Consider the following 12,202-nt stretch of genomic DNA (forward strand, 5'->3'; position numbering starts at 1 on the left):
AAATTTTAGTTAAGACCATATTCTGAAAGAGCAGACTTTAAGCTTTAATATGATGTATAACTCAATCAAATGGACTCTCCTAACCTATCTAAATATTGGAAAGAAAGCACAAACTCAGGAAAAGTGTGAACTGAGAAAAGAGGCTCTGAAGTACAGTGTCTATTCAAGCGCTTAATCTTTACCAAACCGTGCTGGCTGTGCCATGAATGGGACAAAAAACAAGAAGTAAACCACCAGAGTAACAACAACGAAGGGATTATCAGATTAAACTGAAATTAAGCATGCCTCATTAACACGTTCTGTCCATAATTAATGCCAACTTTCAAAGCAGTAGCACTATCCTTTCAAAAGTTATTAGAGTTGAAAGTGAAGAGTGTGTACAAAGTTTTTCAGAAATGAAAAAGGGATTCTAAAGACACACCTAATCACACTATTCTACCAAAAATGTTCGAGATAAACTGCTAAAAAAACACACTTTTCTGCCCGTTTTATGGTACCAAATTATAGCATAATGTAAAAGAAGACCCGCTCTTTCAGAAAATATGAAAAAGTCAAGTTCGGCTAGGTTGACCCATTTCACTTATTTTCAGTCCTCACGCAAAATCAGTGTGTGCGACTTTATGTTCGTTTTGAGGTGCACGGTCACAATTAATAAACTTTCGATTAACCTTCGGAGATTCCTATCATTTACCGAATAAAATAGCTTCATAACTATACGAACTCTATCAATTTTCGTATTGACAAACTGTATGAATAACGAGTCTCCGAAATGACGCGCTGCAAAATGTTTGTTATAACAAACCATAAGATTATTGTATAATATCGAAGTCACAAACATCCATCCAAGTTATATGGACTTATTGTGTCTTGCTATGACGAAACTTCGCAGTATGGAACCTATTATCATTTCTGACTCATAATAACACAAATTCTCCTCGGTAACTGTGTGTAACACAAGGAGCAAACACAGAGGGATTTCTTCCTAACGTATTCGTTTGCCCTCCCCAGATAAACTTCGTATTTCTATAACGGAGCACATTTCTGTTGTTTTTCTATGTTAATTCTTTGTCATAATTTTAGCTGTGACCATGTTCGTTATAAGCAAATTTTGTATTGTAGATTTTTTATAACAAGTTTAGGACCTGAATCTTTACTTCATGATAACGAAATTTATATAAATGGGCAATTCCGTATGAGAAGGGCAAAAACAGCAAAATTCAAAGTTAAGTAAATGCTCAGAAATTTAAGTTTCCCGTACAGACGGATTGTTGTATTTACGGAAACAAAAAACCCTTTTCCAATAACTTTCGTCGTTTTTGTCGTACACACTTTTAAAGTTGGAAGACTATTTATTGTATTTATCTAAAATTTTACAATATTAAATGAAAATTTAAAATGAAACAACTTAAATATCTCTCTGCTTTATCCATACTTCCACATCTTTCTTCCTTTGCTTCAACAATCACATATAATGAAGCATTCAGTCACTCTCATTATGATATTTTTTGAGAAATTTTCAAAATCTACTCACAAATTGACGTAATTCCGTTACCATAAAATTGAAAAAAGTTTTCTCCTTAACAAACTAATCACTGATTTTTTTCTCCCCTTGTAAATTTTTTCTCTACATGTGACTCCCTAAAAAGTCACAAAACATTTTGTGAAATATCTCCTTCAGTTCTTCTGTAATTGTGGTAACGGAATTACATGGTAACGGAATTACACGCACATCTAATATGGAAGAGAATGACATATCCTACTTTTGTGCCAATATGTATGTGAACTGTTCATGAAATAGCTTCAGGGCATTATTATTGAGCTTAACAGTGTTAGTGATTGGCAGTAAAGGAGTGAAAGTTGAAATGTGTGTATGGTATGATACACTGACATGACTCAGCATACAGTAGCTGGATGCCTCTGACAGTAAGTCCTGACATCAGGGCACATGCTTGACAAAACTTCTTGTGCTGAAAGTCTCCTCCCTTCTTTCACCTTTTCTCATACATTTGTACAAGAACTACACGGAGACTGTGCTAACTGATAACTTTATAAGGTTTCCTACAGTTACTCATTCTCAAATGTTAAAAATCATACTGGATTCTGAGATATCAATGTATATTTTCTTGCTAAAAAGTCTTATGGTTTCATACAAAATCTAAGTATAGTGATGAGGGACTATTGAATGGGTGTGATGCAGCATAAATTGAACAAAGGTTAAAAAGAAGAGGAAGGACATAAATTTTCTTTAAAAGGAAAAGAGAGCACTGCTACTGACAGAGAGAAATGAACAGGATAATTTTTGTGAGGAAAGATCAAGAATTTAAGAGTTTAAGGATCATACACAATGTGAAAGAAGTCATTACTTGAAACGGGATGCCCACTGAATGTGACACCTTTGATTTTTCTGTATGCTAAAGGCTTTATTATCACCAAGTCGATAGTCTGACCTTTTATTGAACATGTCCTGTTTTCATCCTCAAGTGCTTTATCTTTAATGGTAAGTGTATGACTATGACCTTCTTTCATCTGTTTCGTACATAGATCTTTCCTCCACAGAGACATGTATTTTGATTTTCACACCTATTTGATACAGAGCATCTGCTACCCTTTGAAATTTGTTCTTTAATCCTTTCTTTTTTAAAGGAAAAAACACAAAAACACCATTTGTGATGAACATTTACCCCGTCAGTAATTGCGATACAGCTCTAAAATGTAACATTTAGGCCTATACTTCCCGTCCTAAGAAGATTTTAAATAGTCAATGGGCTTCTGCTTCTACCTTTACTCTTCATGTTACCATTTGCTTTACAATCCAGTTTCCTTTCATACAAGTGCCATTACAGTGTATTATATAATTTGCTTTCAGGCAGTCAAAATACAACTTACTGCAAAAGAGAAGATGCACACTTCTTGTGAGTAAATATATATGGCAACACTCGGGATGAGAAAATAGACAAAGTCAAAGAAGAAAGACAGAGACAGGAAACTTGTAAGAAATGTATACGCCAAGTCATGATTGTGTTTCTGAAGACGTCATTTGGAAATTTTGTGTGGTCAGAAGTAAATACTAACATTATTCACAGGTTGATTAATCTAGCTCTAACGCAGTGAGCTGCAGATGGATAAAAGAGGCCCTCTTACCTTTCTATGAATTAACAGAATTTGGTGGACTCACTCTTATGGTTCAAAAAGTTGTAGTTTGTTAAAGTTATTTTGCTGTTTTTCTATTTCCTTTTAGTCTAGTTCATTTTATTTTGGCGGGCTTAAGTAGGACTTACACTGTAAGGGAATTATCAAATTATGCACTACATTATATACCACTATTACCAGGGGGCAACTTCAGCTATTAGTAAAATGTCACAAGTTTTTAGTGATTAATATATGCCACAACATATAGATGATAATGATTAAGCACTGGTGCAGTACCATAGTCATAAGAAATTTTCTTTTCAATTTATGATTGAATTGAAATTTGTTATATTTGTCATTGAACCACAACAGCATCTCTTCACTTAACAAATTAAAAGTTTCAAGCGTCCTTAGTGTTCATCCTTAATATTAACCCTGTAAAGCCCAAAGGGGGGGGGGCACATTGTGCCCCCCTACCAGATTTTCGTTCGCCACTCCTTCGCCCTTCATTCGATTTCAACCACATTTGGTGACTTTTCCTAAAATCTTATTGTGAACATTTTGATATATAATTTAGCTATATTTGATGTTGCTGGTTGCCATGGCAACCATAAACTGACGACCATGTCAGTCAGATTTTGCATCTTTTTCTGTTCCCATTTCATTTAACAGCATTGCAGTGTATGAAATTGGTGTTTCTTGGCTGAAATTTGTTGAAGGAGCAAAATTCGAAGTAATTATGGTCCTGGAAAGTTTTTCTTATTATTTCCTTTGTTTTTATGTGACAAAGGCATAAAACAATAGATATAATAGAGATAATTGAAAACAATAATATTTTCTAAAGATTGCCCGTATATTTTGAGTTATTTTGATTCCTTCATCCTAGTTATGCCTCTAATATCATTAGTTGATCATATTATCAATTTCCAATCTCAAAATTCCAGTATTATGCAAATATGAAATGTCATAACTATTATGTACCCATCCCAAACATTTCATCTCAGGTCTCATACTGTATCACTATGTTGATATGAATAGCGTGGTGACCTTGAGAAATTTCAACCATAACAAATAATAAAATTCCACTTGCTTATCATTTGTGGCAAATATGAAAATGATTGGTCTATAATAAGACATATATAATGGGGAAAAAGAAATTATACAGAAAAATCGTGTTTCTGCATATTTCCTATGTATTTCTTTATATTTTGGTAAATAGCGCCCTAAATGGGTGACCTTGTGAAAATTAAAATGTACGATCATGTAGAGTATGAGTTACTCTACCCACGTGCCAAATATGACGATGATACATCAAATAATAAAAAAGTTATATGGGGGGGGGGGCACAATGTGCCCCCCCCCCCCTTGGGCCTGCGAGGGGTCAAAATAGCTTGGGCTTAATAGGGTTAAACATTGTGTTTAATGATGGGGCTGCACACTGTGCTCTTGCGCTGTAAATTGGCACTTTATGATTTAGATTTAAATTCAGTGTCAATCCGGACAGTTTTTTTATTATTTTCTTATGCATGTGCACATAATATTTATGTACAATACTTGTATAAGTAATTCACACATATTGTCAATTATTGGCATATTTAGGAAGAAGAAAACAGAGACATCTGTCTTGCATGATATCAACAAAAGAAATACAAGAAGATTTGGGTATTGTTGACTGGATTTATAGAATTGCACTTGTGTAGGGCTATTCTAGCGTAATTCCGTTACCATGTGTCTTAGATGTCATTTACCTGCAGAGTGTGAAATTCTTAACTTGAAAGTAGACAAATTTTGATGGATGTGGTACTTAGAAGTTACGAGATCTTGATTTACATAGTTACAACTTCAAATCACAGTCGTTAGCATGAACATTTTTTTTTTTTTTTAAATTGAAACTCATTTGGCACCTATACACTTGTAGTAGTTCAAGGTCAAAGGCTAGAGAGTACTTATTTAGTGGTTATATTATAGCTAAAGGTATAAACAATCTTTATCGAGACATTTCAGAATACATGAGTACCAAGAATGTGTATTTTTTCCAGTGTATTTCAGAAGGCGTAATTCCGTTACCATTTGTGTAATTTCGTTACCACTGACTTTACAGGGAAAAAGCCTGCTGCTTGGAAAATGTGATGAAATATTTGAAAAACAATACAACTAAATCGAAGTTGACACAATCAAAGATGAAATCAGACAACAACCTACAGTGTATGTGTTATAGATTTCAGAGAAACAACTCCCAAAGTCAGAGTTGAAGTTGTGACTAAATTTTCTGGTAATTCCGTTACCATCGCACATAGACCTCCTTTGTAACCACCCAAGTGAGAACAATTAACAAATTTGTATTTGGGGTGACAGTGTGCGTACCTCTGCATCTTTTAAATGTATCAAGAGAAGGCAAAGTAATCAATCCCGTATACAGGGTGAAAGAATATGAGCCAAAATTCTCTGATTTGTAATTCCGTTTCCGCGGAATTGCCCAAATATATTCGTTCTCAAGGATGGACTACGTAACTGAGATTACACGTACACTGTAAAAAATGCGACATGCGACATGTTTATGAACTAAACACAGTGTTAAAAATCTAAACACTTTGTTTAACATTTAAACACCCGGTGTGTATAGCACGTGTAAAGTATTGAGAGTTAAAGTGTTTAGCTTGGAGTGTTTAGTTGGAGTGTTTATTCTCGTCACGCTATGTTAATCTCAATATGTCCATGTATATATGGAGAAGTGTTGGAAATGGTGTGTAAATTGCAATTTCTAGTTTCCTTTTATCACGAGAAAGTGGAAACTGTTACGACATCAAGATGCACTATGAAATAATTCATGTATTAGGTCTTTCATTGAAATGCCTAACCAATAAGGAAAAAGGATAACCTAAAAATATGTAATACAACTGTAATAAATCTATATTTTGGTTTCGCATGTACAGTCCTATATTTTAACTGCTAGAAAAAAATGGGAGTTGCCTTTGTTAATGATTTCGTTCATGGTTTAGGGCATTACCCAAATGTTTGTTGGTTAGGCCTAAACACTTCTACTGTCAGGGTAAACAGACGCGTTTACATTTAGAACGCCTCGTAAACACGTTCTAAACACCGCACATGTTTAACATAAACACTGTGATACGAGTACTCTACCAGTCAGCAGCGCATGTGACATGACGGCCGCGGCCACAACGCACGCAGTGGTGCCCTGTGCGTGCGCTTCTAGCGCACACTCGTGCTATGCATATTATGACCATAATCAATGCACAATTGGCGGGAAAGGAGATGTGCGCGAAGGTACCTGTACGGTTGGATCTGTCTGATTGGCTGGCTGAGTGCTGCCCTAGCAGCGTGATGTGCGTAGGCCTACAGTACGTGCGCATTCGTTCTAGGCTTGGTATCGTCCACCACTGTACTTACGACTCGATCGACTGCATGCACTGACTGTACTAGCTATACTGTTGTACTGCATGTATATGTAAAGCTAAACGAACGGATCTATAGCTAAGATGGCGTCGAAGCGATAAAGAAGTTCTAGCCTGGCCGGCCTGCATGAAACTTTGAAAGCGGTAAGTCTGCTAAGTCGGTGAATAACAAGATTTATTGCAAAATTGCCCTCGTTTAATGTAAAACTGTAGTAGGCGTAGAAATAGGCTACGCCCTGAAGATTTTGCTCGTTTGTTTTAGTTTTCTATTTCCAACGGGGAACGCTGTAACTGTAACGTGTTAGTGTTGTTAACGTTAATACATTAGGCCTACACTCTACAGATTACCGGTACCGTAGTTATGGGTAAACTCGGCCTAGCGGGTAAACTCACTGTATTTACGAGGTTATGAAGTATCTTTCATGTGAATGACGATGGGTCAGTGACTAGATCTATATTTTGAGTGAAATTCAGTTTTATTCCCTGTAAATTCTTCATAACTCAACAGGTGGTGAAAATTGAATGTAAAGCCCATTAGGATGTCTTGGAAAGGGATGCCGATGGCACCAAAGTGGGTGACGTGATGTCCTGACGACTGTATAAATTCTGCAAGACATCATTACCTCTGCTGGCAGAGAACGAGGCATGGTGCAGTCAGCGGAGTATTACATCAACTGGGGATAGTACATCACTGTATACTACCCATGTGGAAAGTGGAAATCAAGTAAGTACTCAAAATTGCAGAGCCAAATCAATGACAGGGCATGTAGATGAGTTTCTATAAAATGCAGATTTTAGATGCTTTAAGTTCTTCTGTTTGTTTGTTTGTTTGTTTGTTTGTTTTTTTTTTTTGGGGGGGGGGATTACCTACTCCCGACTCCCGAATCTAATCCATTAGGTAAAATGAATATGGAAAATTGATTTATTGCAAATATTGTTGAAAGTGTAAATTGCAGATGTGAAAATCTTCACCCAAGAGACAAAGGATACAGTAATGGTCGTAACTCTGCTTGATAATGATGATGAATAAGAAAGAAGCAACAACAACAACAACAAAAAAGACTTGAATTATTTCCAGAAAATTCAGCAAAGTAAGTAAAAACTGACGCAAGACACCAAGGGCTAATGTGATGAAGGGACTCTGACATTCCTTTTAATTTAAACTTGCTTACGGATTCAGTCAACTTCTTTGCTATCCATTCATTTTCAGAATCTATGGGAGCAGTTAAGTCCATTGTATTGCAAAGCCAACTGATTTGTTTTCCTTGTGTAATCATTTCTTTTTACTAGCACCAGTACATCATGGAAGAATTGATCAGGGATCACGCCAAACCTGTCTGGATTAGAATGAAAGATGCATGCGCTTACTTCTATACAACCCGTCTATAAGTGCAAACATCTGAGGATTACAAGGACATCGCAAGATATACTGATATACAGTATATCTATAGGCCTACATGCCATATGAAGGAAATGAACCATGGATAATAATTTTGAATGTTAATAATCTTTTTCCCGCTAGCCATGTGATGTCTCACATCGTCATGATGCACTATGAATTAGGAGGCATCCCACCTGTTAGAGCAACCTTTCTATTTTTTTTTCTTCACTGACAGTGTGCATCTAAACCTGTATACACTAGAATAAAGTAGATCATATGGGGATGATAGGGTTCTGTATGCGATGGGGCTTCAGTTCTCCGTGTGTGTGTATGCATGTGTGTATTACATAATGACGAACCTCTAAAGAAAATGAAGGTAGGGGGCCTATATAATTCGAAGAGGAATTCAATGCTTATTTGATGAAAATTGGTTTTGAAATGGCAGAGATATCCAAAACAAAGCGATTCTATTGTCCTCTGTGCTTACGATAATGGTCACCTGCATTCTTATTGTTCATAGATATGTGTAATTGTCTTTTTTTTAACAGCTGGTACGTCAAATTGTAATTTTATCTAATACTAGTATGTAAAGACACTTGCTCGAAATCGTTTCGCACTCTTAAGAAGAACAGTTTTATTCACTTCATTTTATTCATCAACCAATGTACTAATTGTAATTCCCTGTTAAGATATTTCTCAAGAACTTTGTTCGAGTGGCTTTCTGTTATATTCTTGTGCAAAAAGGAATATAGAAATCAAAACAAATCAAATCAAAATATCAGCCATATTATTTTTTTCCCCTCAGGTGCTTCCAATACAATCAGCAGATATTAGACGCAAATAAGAGGCCAGTAGCTGCATTTGTTTGGAATTCTTTGCAATCTTCTTGTAGACCTGATAGGAAATGCAGTATTCGGTAGTTAGTATTTTCTTTCTGGGATATTCTTGAAATCGGTCACATGGAGAGAGGTATTAGAAATGTAGTACAACATGTGTGGAGAACAGGGAGGGGTCTTGCAACTGACTGACAAATTGACAAGGGAGGAGTCTTGCTGATCACATCGCGTGTTCATGACAGCCTTGCATACCCTCCCGCCTCCAGTTGCAATGCATTATTTTTTTTTTCATATCCTCTTGTCTTTACCAAAAATTCTGCTGTGTCGACATTGAAAGTAGCCCTCCATACCATGATTATGTGGAGTATGATGACACTGATTAGACTCTAATAGACTATGCATGTATACCCATTGAGTTTGACTTCTTTCTTCAAGGTTCTAGCAAGGTAGAAGTTTTTTCTCACTCACCCCTTGAAATCCACTAACATTCTAATATTTCTCTCAAAAAAGCAAAAGTGAAAAATCCATACAGTACTGTTAGCCTACATGTACTTTCAGTGATCGTCACAGTGAAAAGAACAATATCATGTATGTATTTAAGTTCCATTATTGGTACTGATCAGAGAGTGCAGATGTTCACCACAGGCTAAATACAGAGAAAACATTTTTTTTTTCCTTTGGTCTCTTTATGATGGAGTGCATCATCTACACTCCCTGACCAGTACCAATGCGACCATAGTGTTGTGCATGGTATAACTTGCCGTGAGCCTAATCTGGTTCGGGTACACCCCAAAGTACTTTGCCAATAATTGATGCAACCTTCAAGGTCGGCATGGATTTCTTCACAGACTGTAGTTATGTTCCTGGAGGTGTTACATACATGTCAAGCTTCCGAAGCGTTGAGTTGCAAGTCACAATCAACAAGTTTATTAGTTTGTTTTACAATACTAAGAATTAGTTCTGAATACAGTAGAGAGACGGTAATTCTTGAAAGTAGGCCAAGAATTACATGTGGCTGAAAAGTAATTGTTTAATGCAATATTTTTTTTTCTCCAAAATGAGTTGTGTGCCATTTCCTGCATATACAGACTTTACTGTGTGTATAGGAAAGAATTTCATTTACGTCTTCGTGTACATGCCAGTGACTCCCAGGTATCTTGCATTTAACTCAGTATTGTGTCGTATAGCAAAATATGGCAATATTTAAAGGGGAAATGCAGTCCAAATACAATTTAGTCTGATAAGAAAGAGTAAAATATTAAGAGTTCATTGGTAAAATTTTGATCGAAATCGGATGTAAAATAAGGAAGTTATGACATTTTGAAGTTTCGCTAATTTTTGAGGAAACAGTTCTTGAATGGTTGATATGAATATGCAAATGGCAACGTGGGCATGTCATTCCCTCACAACTTACTTAATGTCAAGTTTTTCATTCAAACGCAACTATTCCCGAGGCTCAAGTCCTAATATATCTAACTGATCACTTTTCTGAAGGTATTCAACCAGCAATACCATAATGTTTCACATTTCATTAACATAAACATTGAATTTCATCTTTTTTTCTTTTTTTTTTACACGATCAATGGAAAATTGTGAGGTTATGGCATGGTCAACTCACTCATTTGCATATTCCACTTTTAACTGCTTTGCAGAAATTAGCAAAACTTCAAAATTTTATAACTTCCTTATTTTTCATCCGATTTCATTCAAATTTTTACTATTTAACTTGTAAAATTTTACTCTTTTTTATCAGACTATCTTTTTTATTGGACTCGATTTCCCCTTTAAAGGATTTTAACTTATTATTCATCAGATATTGCCCAAGCTTTGATTGATGTTTTGATAACTTGCATTCAGAGAATTGCCTTTGACTCTTGTAGCCAAAATGTTTGTGAAAGCTAACCCAGGTCTTCCCTGGTATTTTGCGATGTAAGTGTGCTGATGATTTGGTACATACTGGGTAAATTCTATATAATGTTATGCGTTTATCTCATTCCATGCAAAAAAAGAGGTGGAAACAATCCACTTTACATTAATAAATACATGGGAATTAACATGCATAATCATTTAAACACGTAGAAATTAGCATGTATGAATGTATGTGTTAACATGTCTCATATAAACACGTGGAAATTACCATGTATGATGTGTAAACATGTCTCATATAAACACTCAGCATGTATAAGGTGTAAACATGTATCATATAAACACTGAGAACTTGCGATGTTTAATATGTAAACATGTCACATGTTTAGTGTATGCAATTTTGTGATCGATCTAAAAATCAGACATGTGTTCTGAGAATAAACACTTCAATGGCAAATAAACATGTCGCAGTGTTTTTAATCTGTCACAGCGAATAAACATGTCGCAGTGTTTACATCGTAAACAGTGCGTCATGTTTATTTTTGGGTTCAGTGTTTAGATCTTAAACACTGTGAGTGATTATGTGACTGTGTGGTGTTTAGTATTTAAACACTGTGAGTGATTATGGTGTAAACGTTTGGTGTTTAGGCTGTAAACAGAGCAGGTGTTTAGTTTTTAAACATCACAACCGTTTAAAACATAAACATGTGTGTGTGATAAACACCTAGGGTGTGCTGAAAATAAACACAGCATGTGTTTAGTTCCTAAACATGTTTAATATATAAACGCGTCGCAGTGTTTTTAAACTGTCACAGAAAAGTGTTTAGTTAGGTGTTTAGAAACTAAACAAATTTTTTACAGTGTACGTCTGTACTTTCAATTACGAGAGATAGAAAATTGTTTTCTTTGATTCTTCAGTATGAGAAGATAAACAAGCTTATATAATTGAGAATTGGTAATAGCTATTCAGGATTTTGCAGAGGAGCTTGTTCTCGACATGTTTGTTGTGAGTAAAATGCGTTTCCAACTCAAGAGAGCTGCATTGTTCAATATCATGTTTGTTCCGAACGTCCGTGAGCTACATGCGAACCTCCGTGATGAAAACTATGCTATGTTTGTTGGGTTATAGAGACTGCCTATAGATCAGATACATCTTAAAAAGGTATGTTATTATTTGGGAGTGAGGATTAAAGAATGGGATAGTGAAATAAGAGGTCAAAATATTGAGTTTTGTAAAATGCGCGTAAAGTGGAGAAAGTGTTTAGCGGAAGAGCAATATTTCAACAGAAATGACGAATTTAGTTAAATCATCAGTTGTGTACCATTACGTACAGGTTAAGAGTACAAGCTTGATATTCTGCAAGCACATACACACGTCACTTAAAACATTTCGTTAGGATTTTGAACAGAATCAGATCTTTGCAAACTATGTTAAATGGTATTCAAATGTATGTGCAGTACTATTCCTCACTGACGTTCGCTGCTCTGGACATTGTAAACTTCAGCGGTGATTAAAAACTTGTTCCTCTGGGAAAATCCTAGTATAATTGTGTTCATATCAAAGCTTGAGTTATACT

Source organism: Diadema antillarum, unplaced genomic scaffold (assembly GCF_040938485.1).
Source record: "Diadema antillarum isolate AM-2024a unplaced genomic scaffold, OU_Dant_1.0 seq00000711_RagTag, whole genome shotgun sequence".
Lineage (NCBI taxonomy): Eukaryota > Metazoa > Echinodermata > Echinoidea > Diadematoida > Diadematidae > Diadema > Diadema antillarum.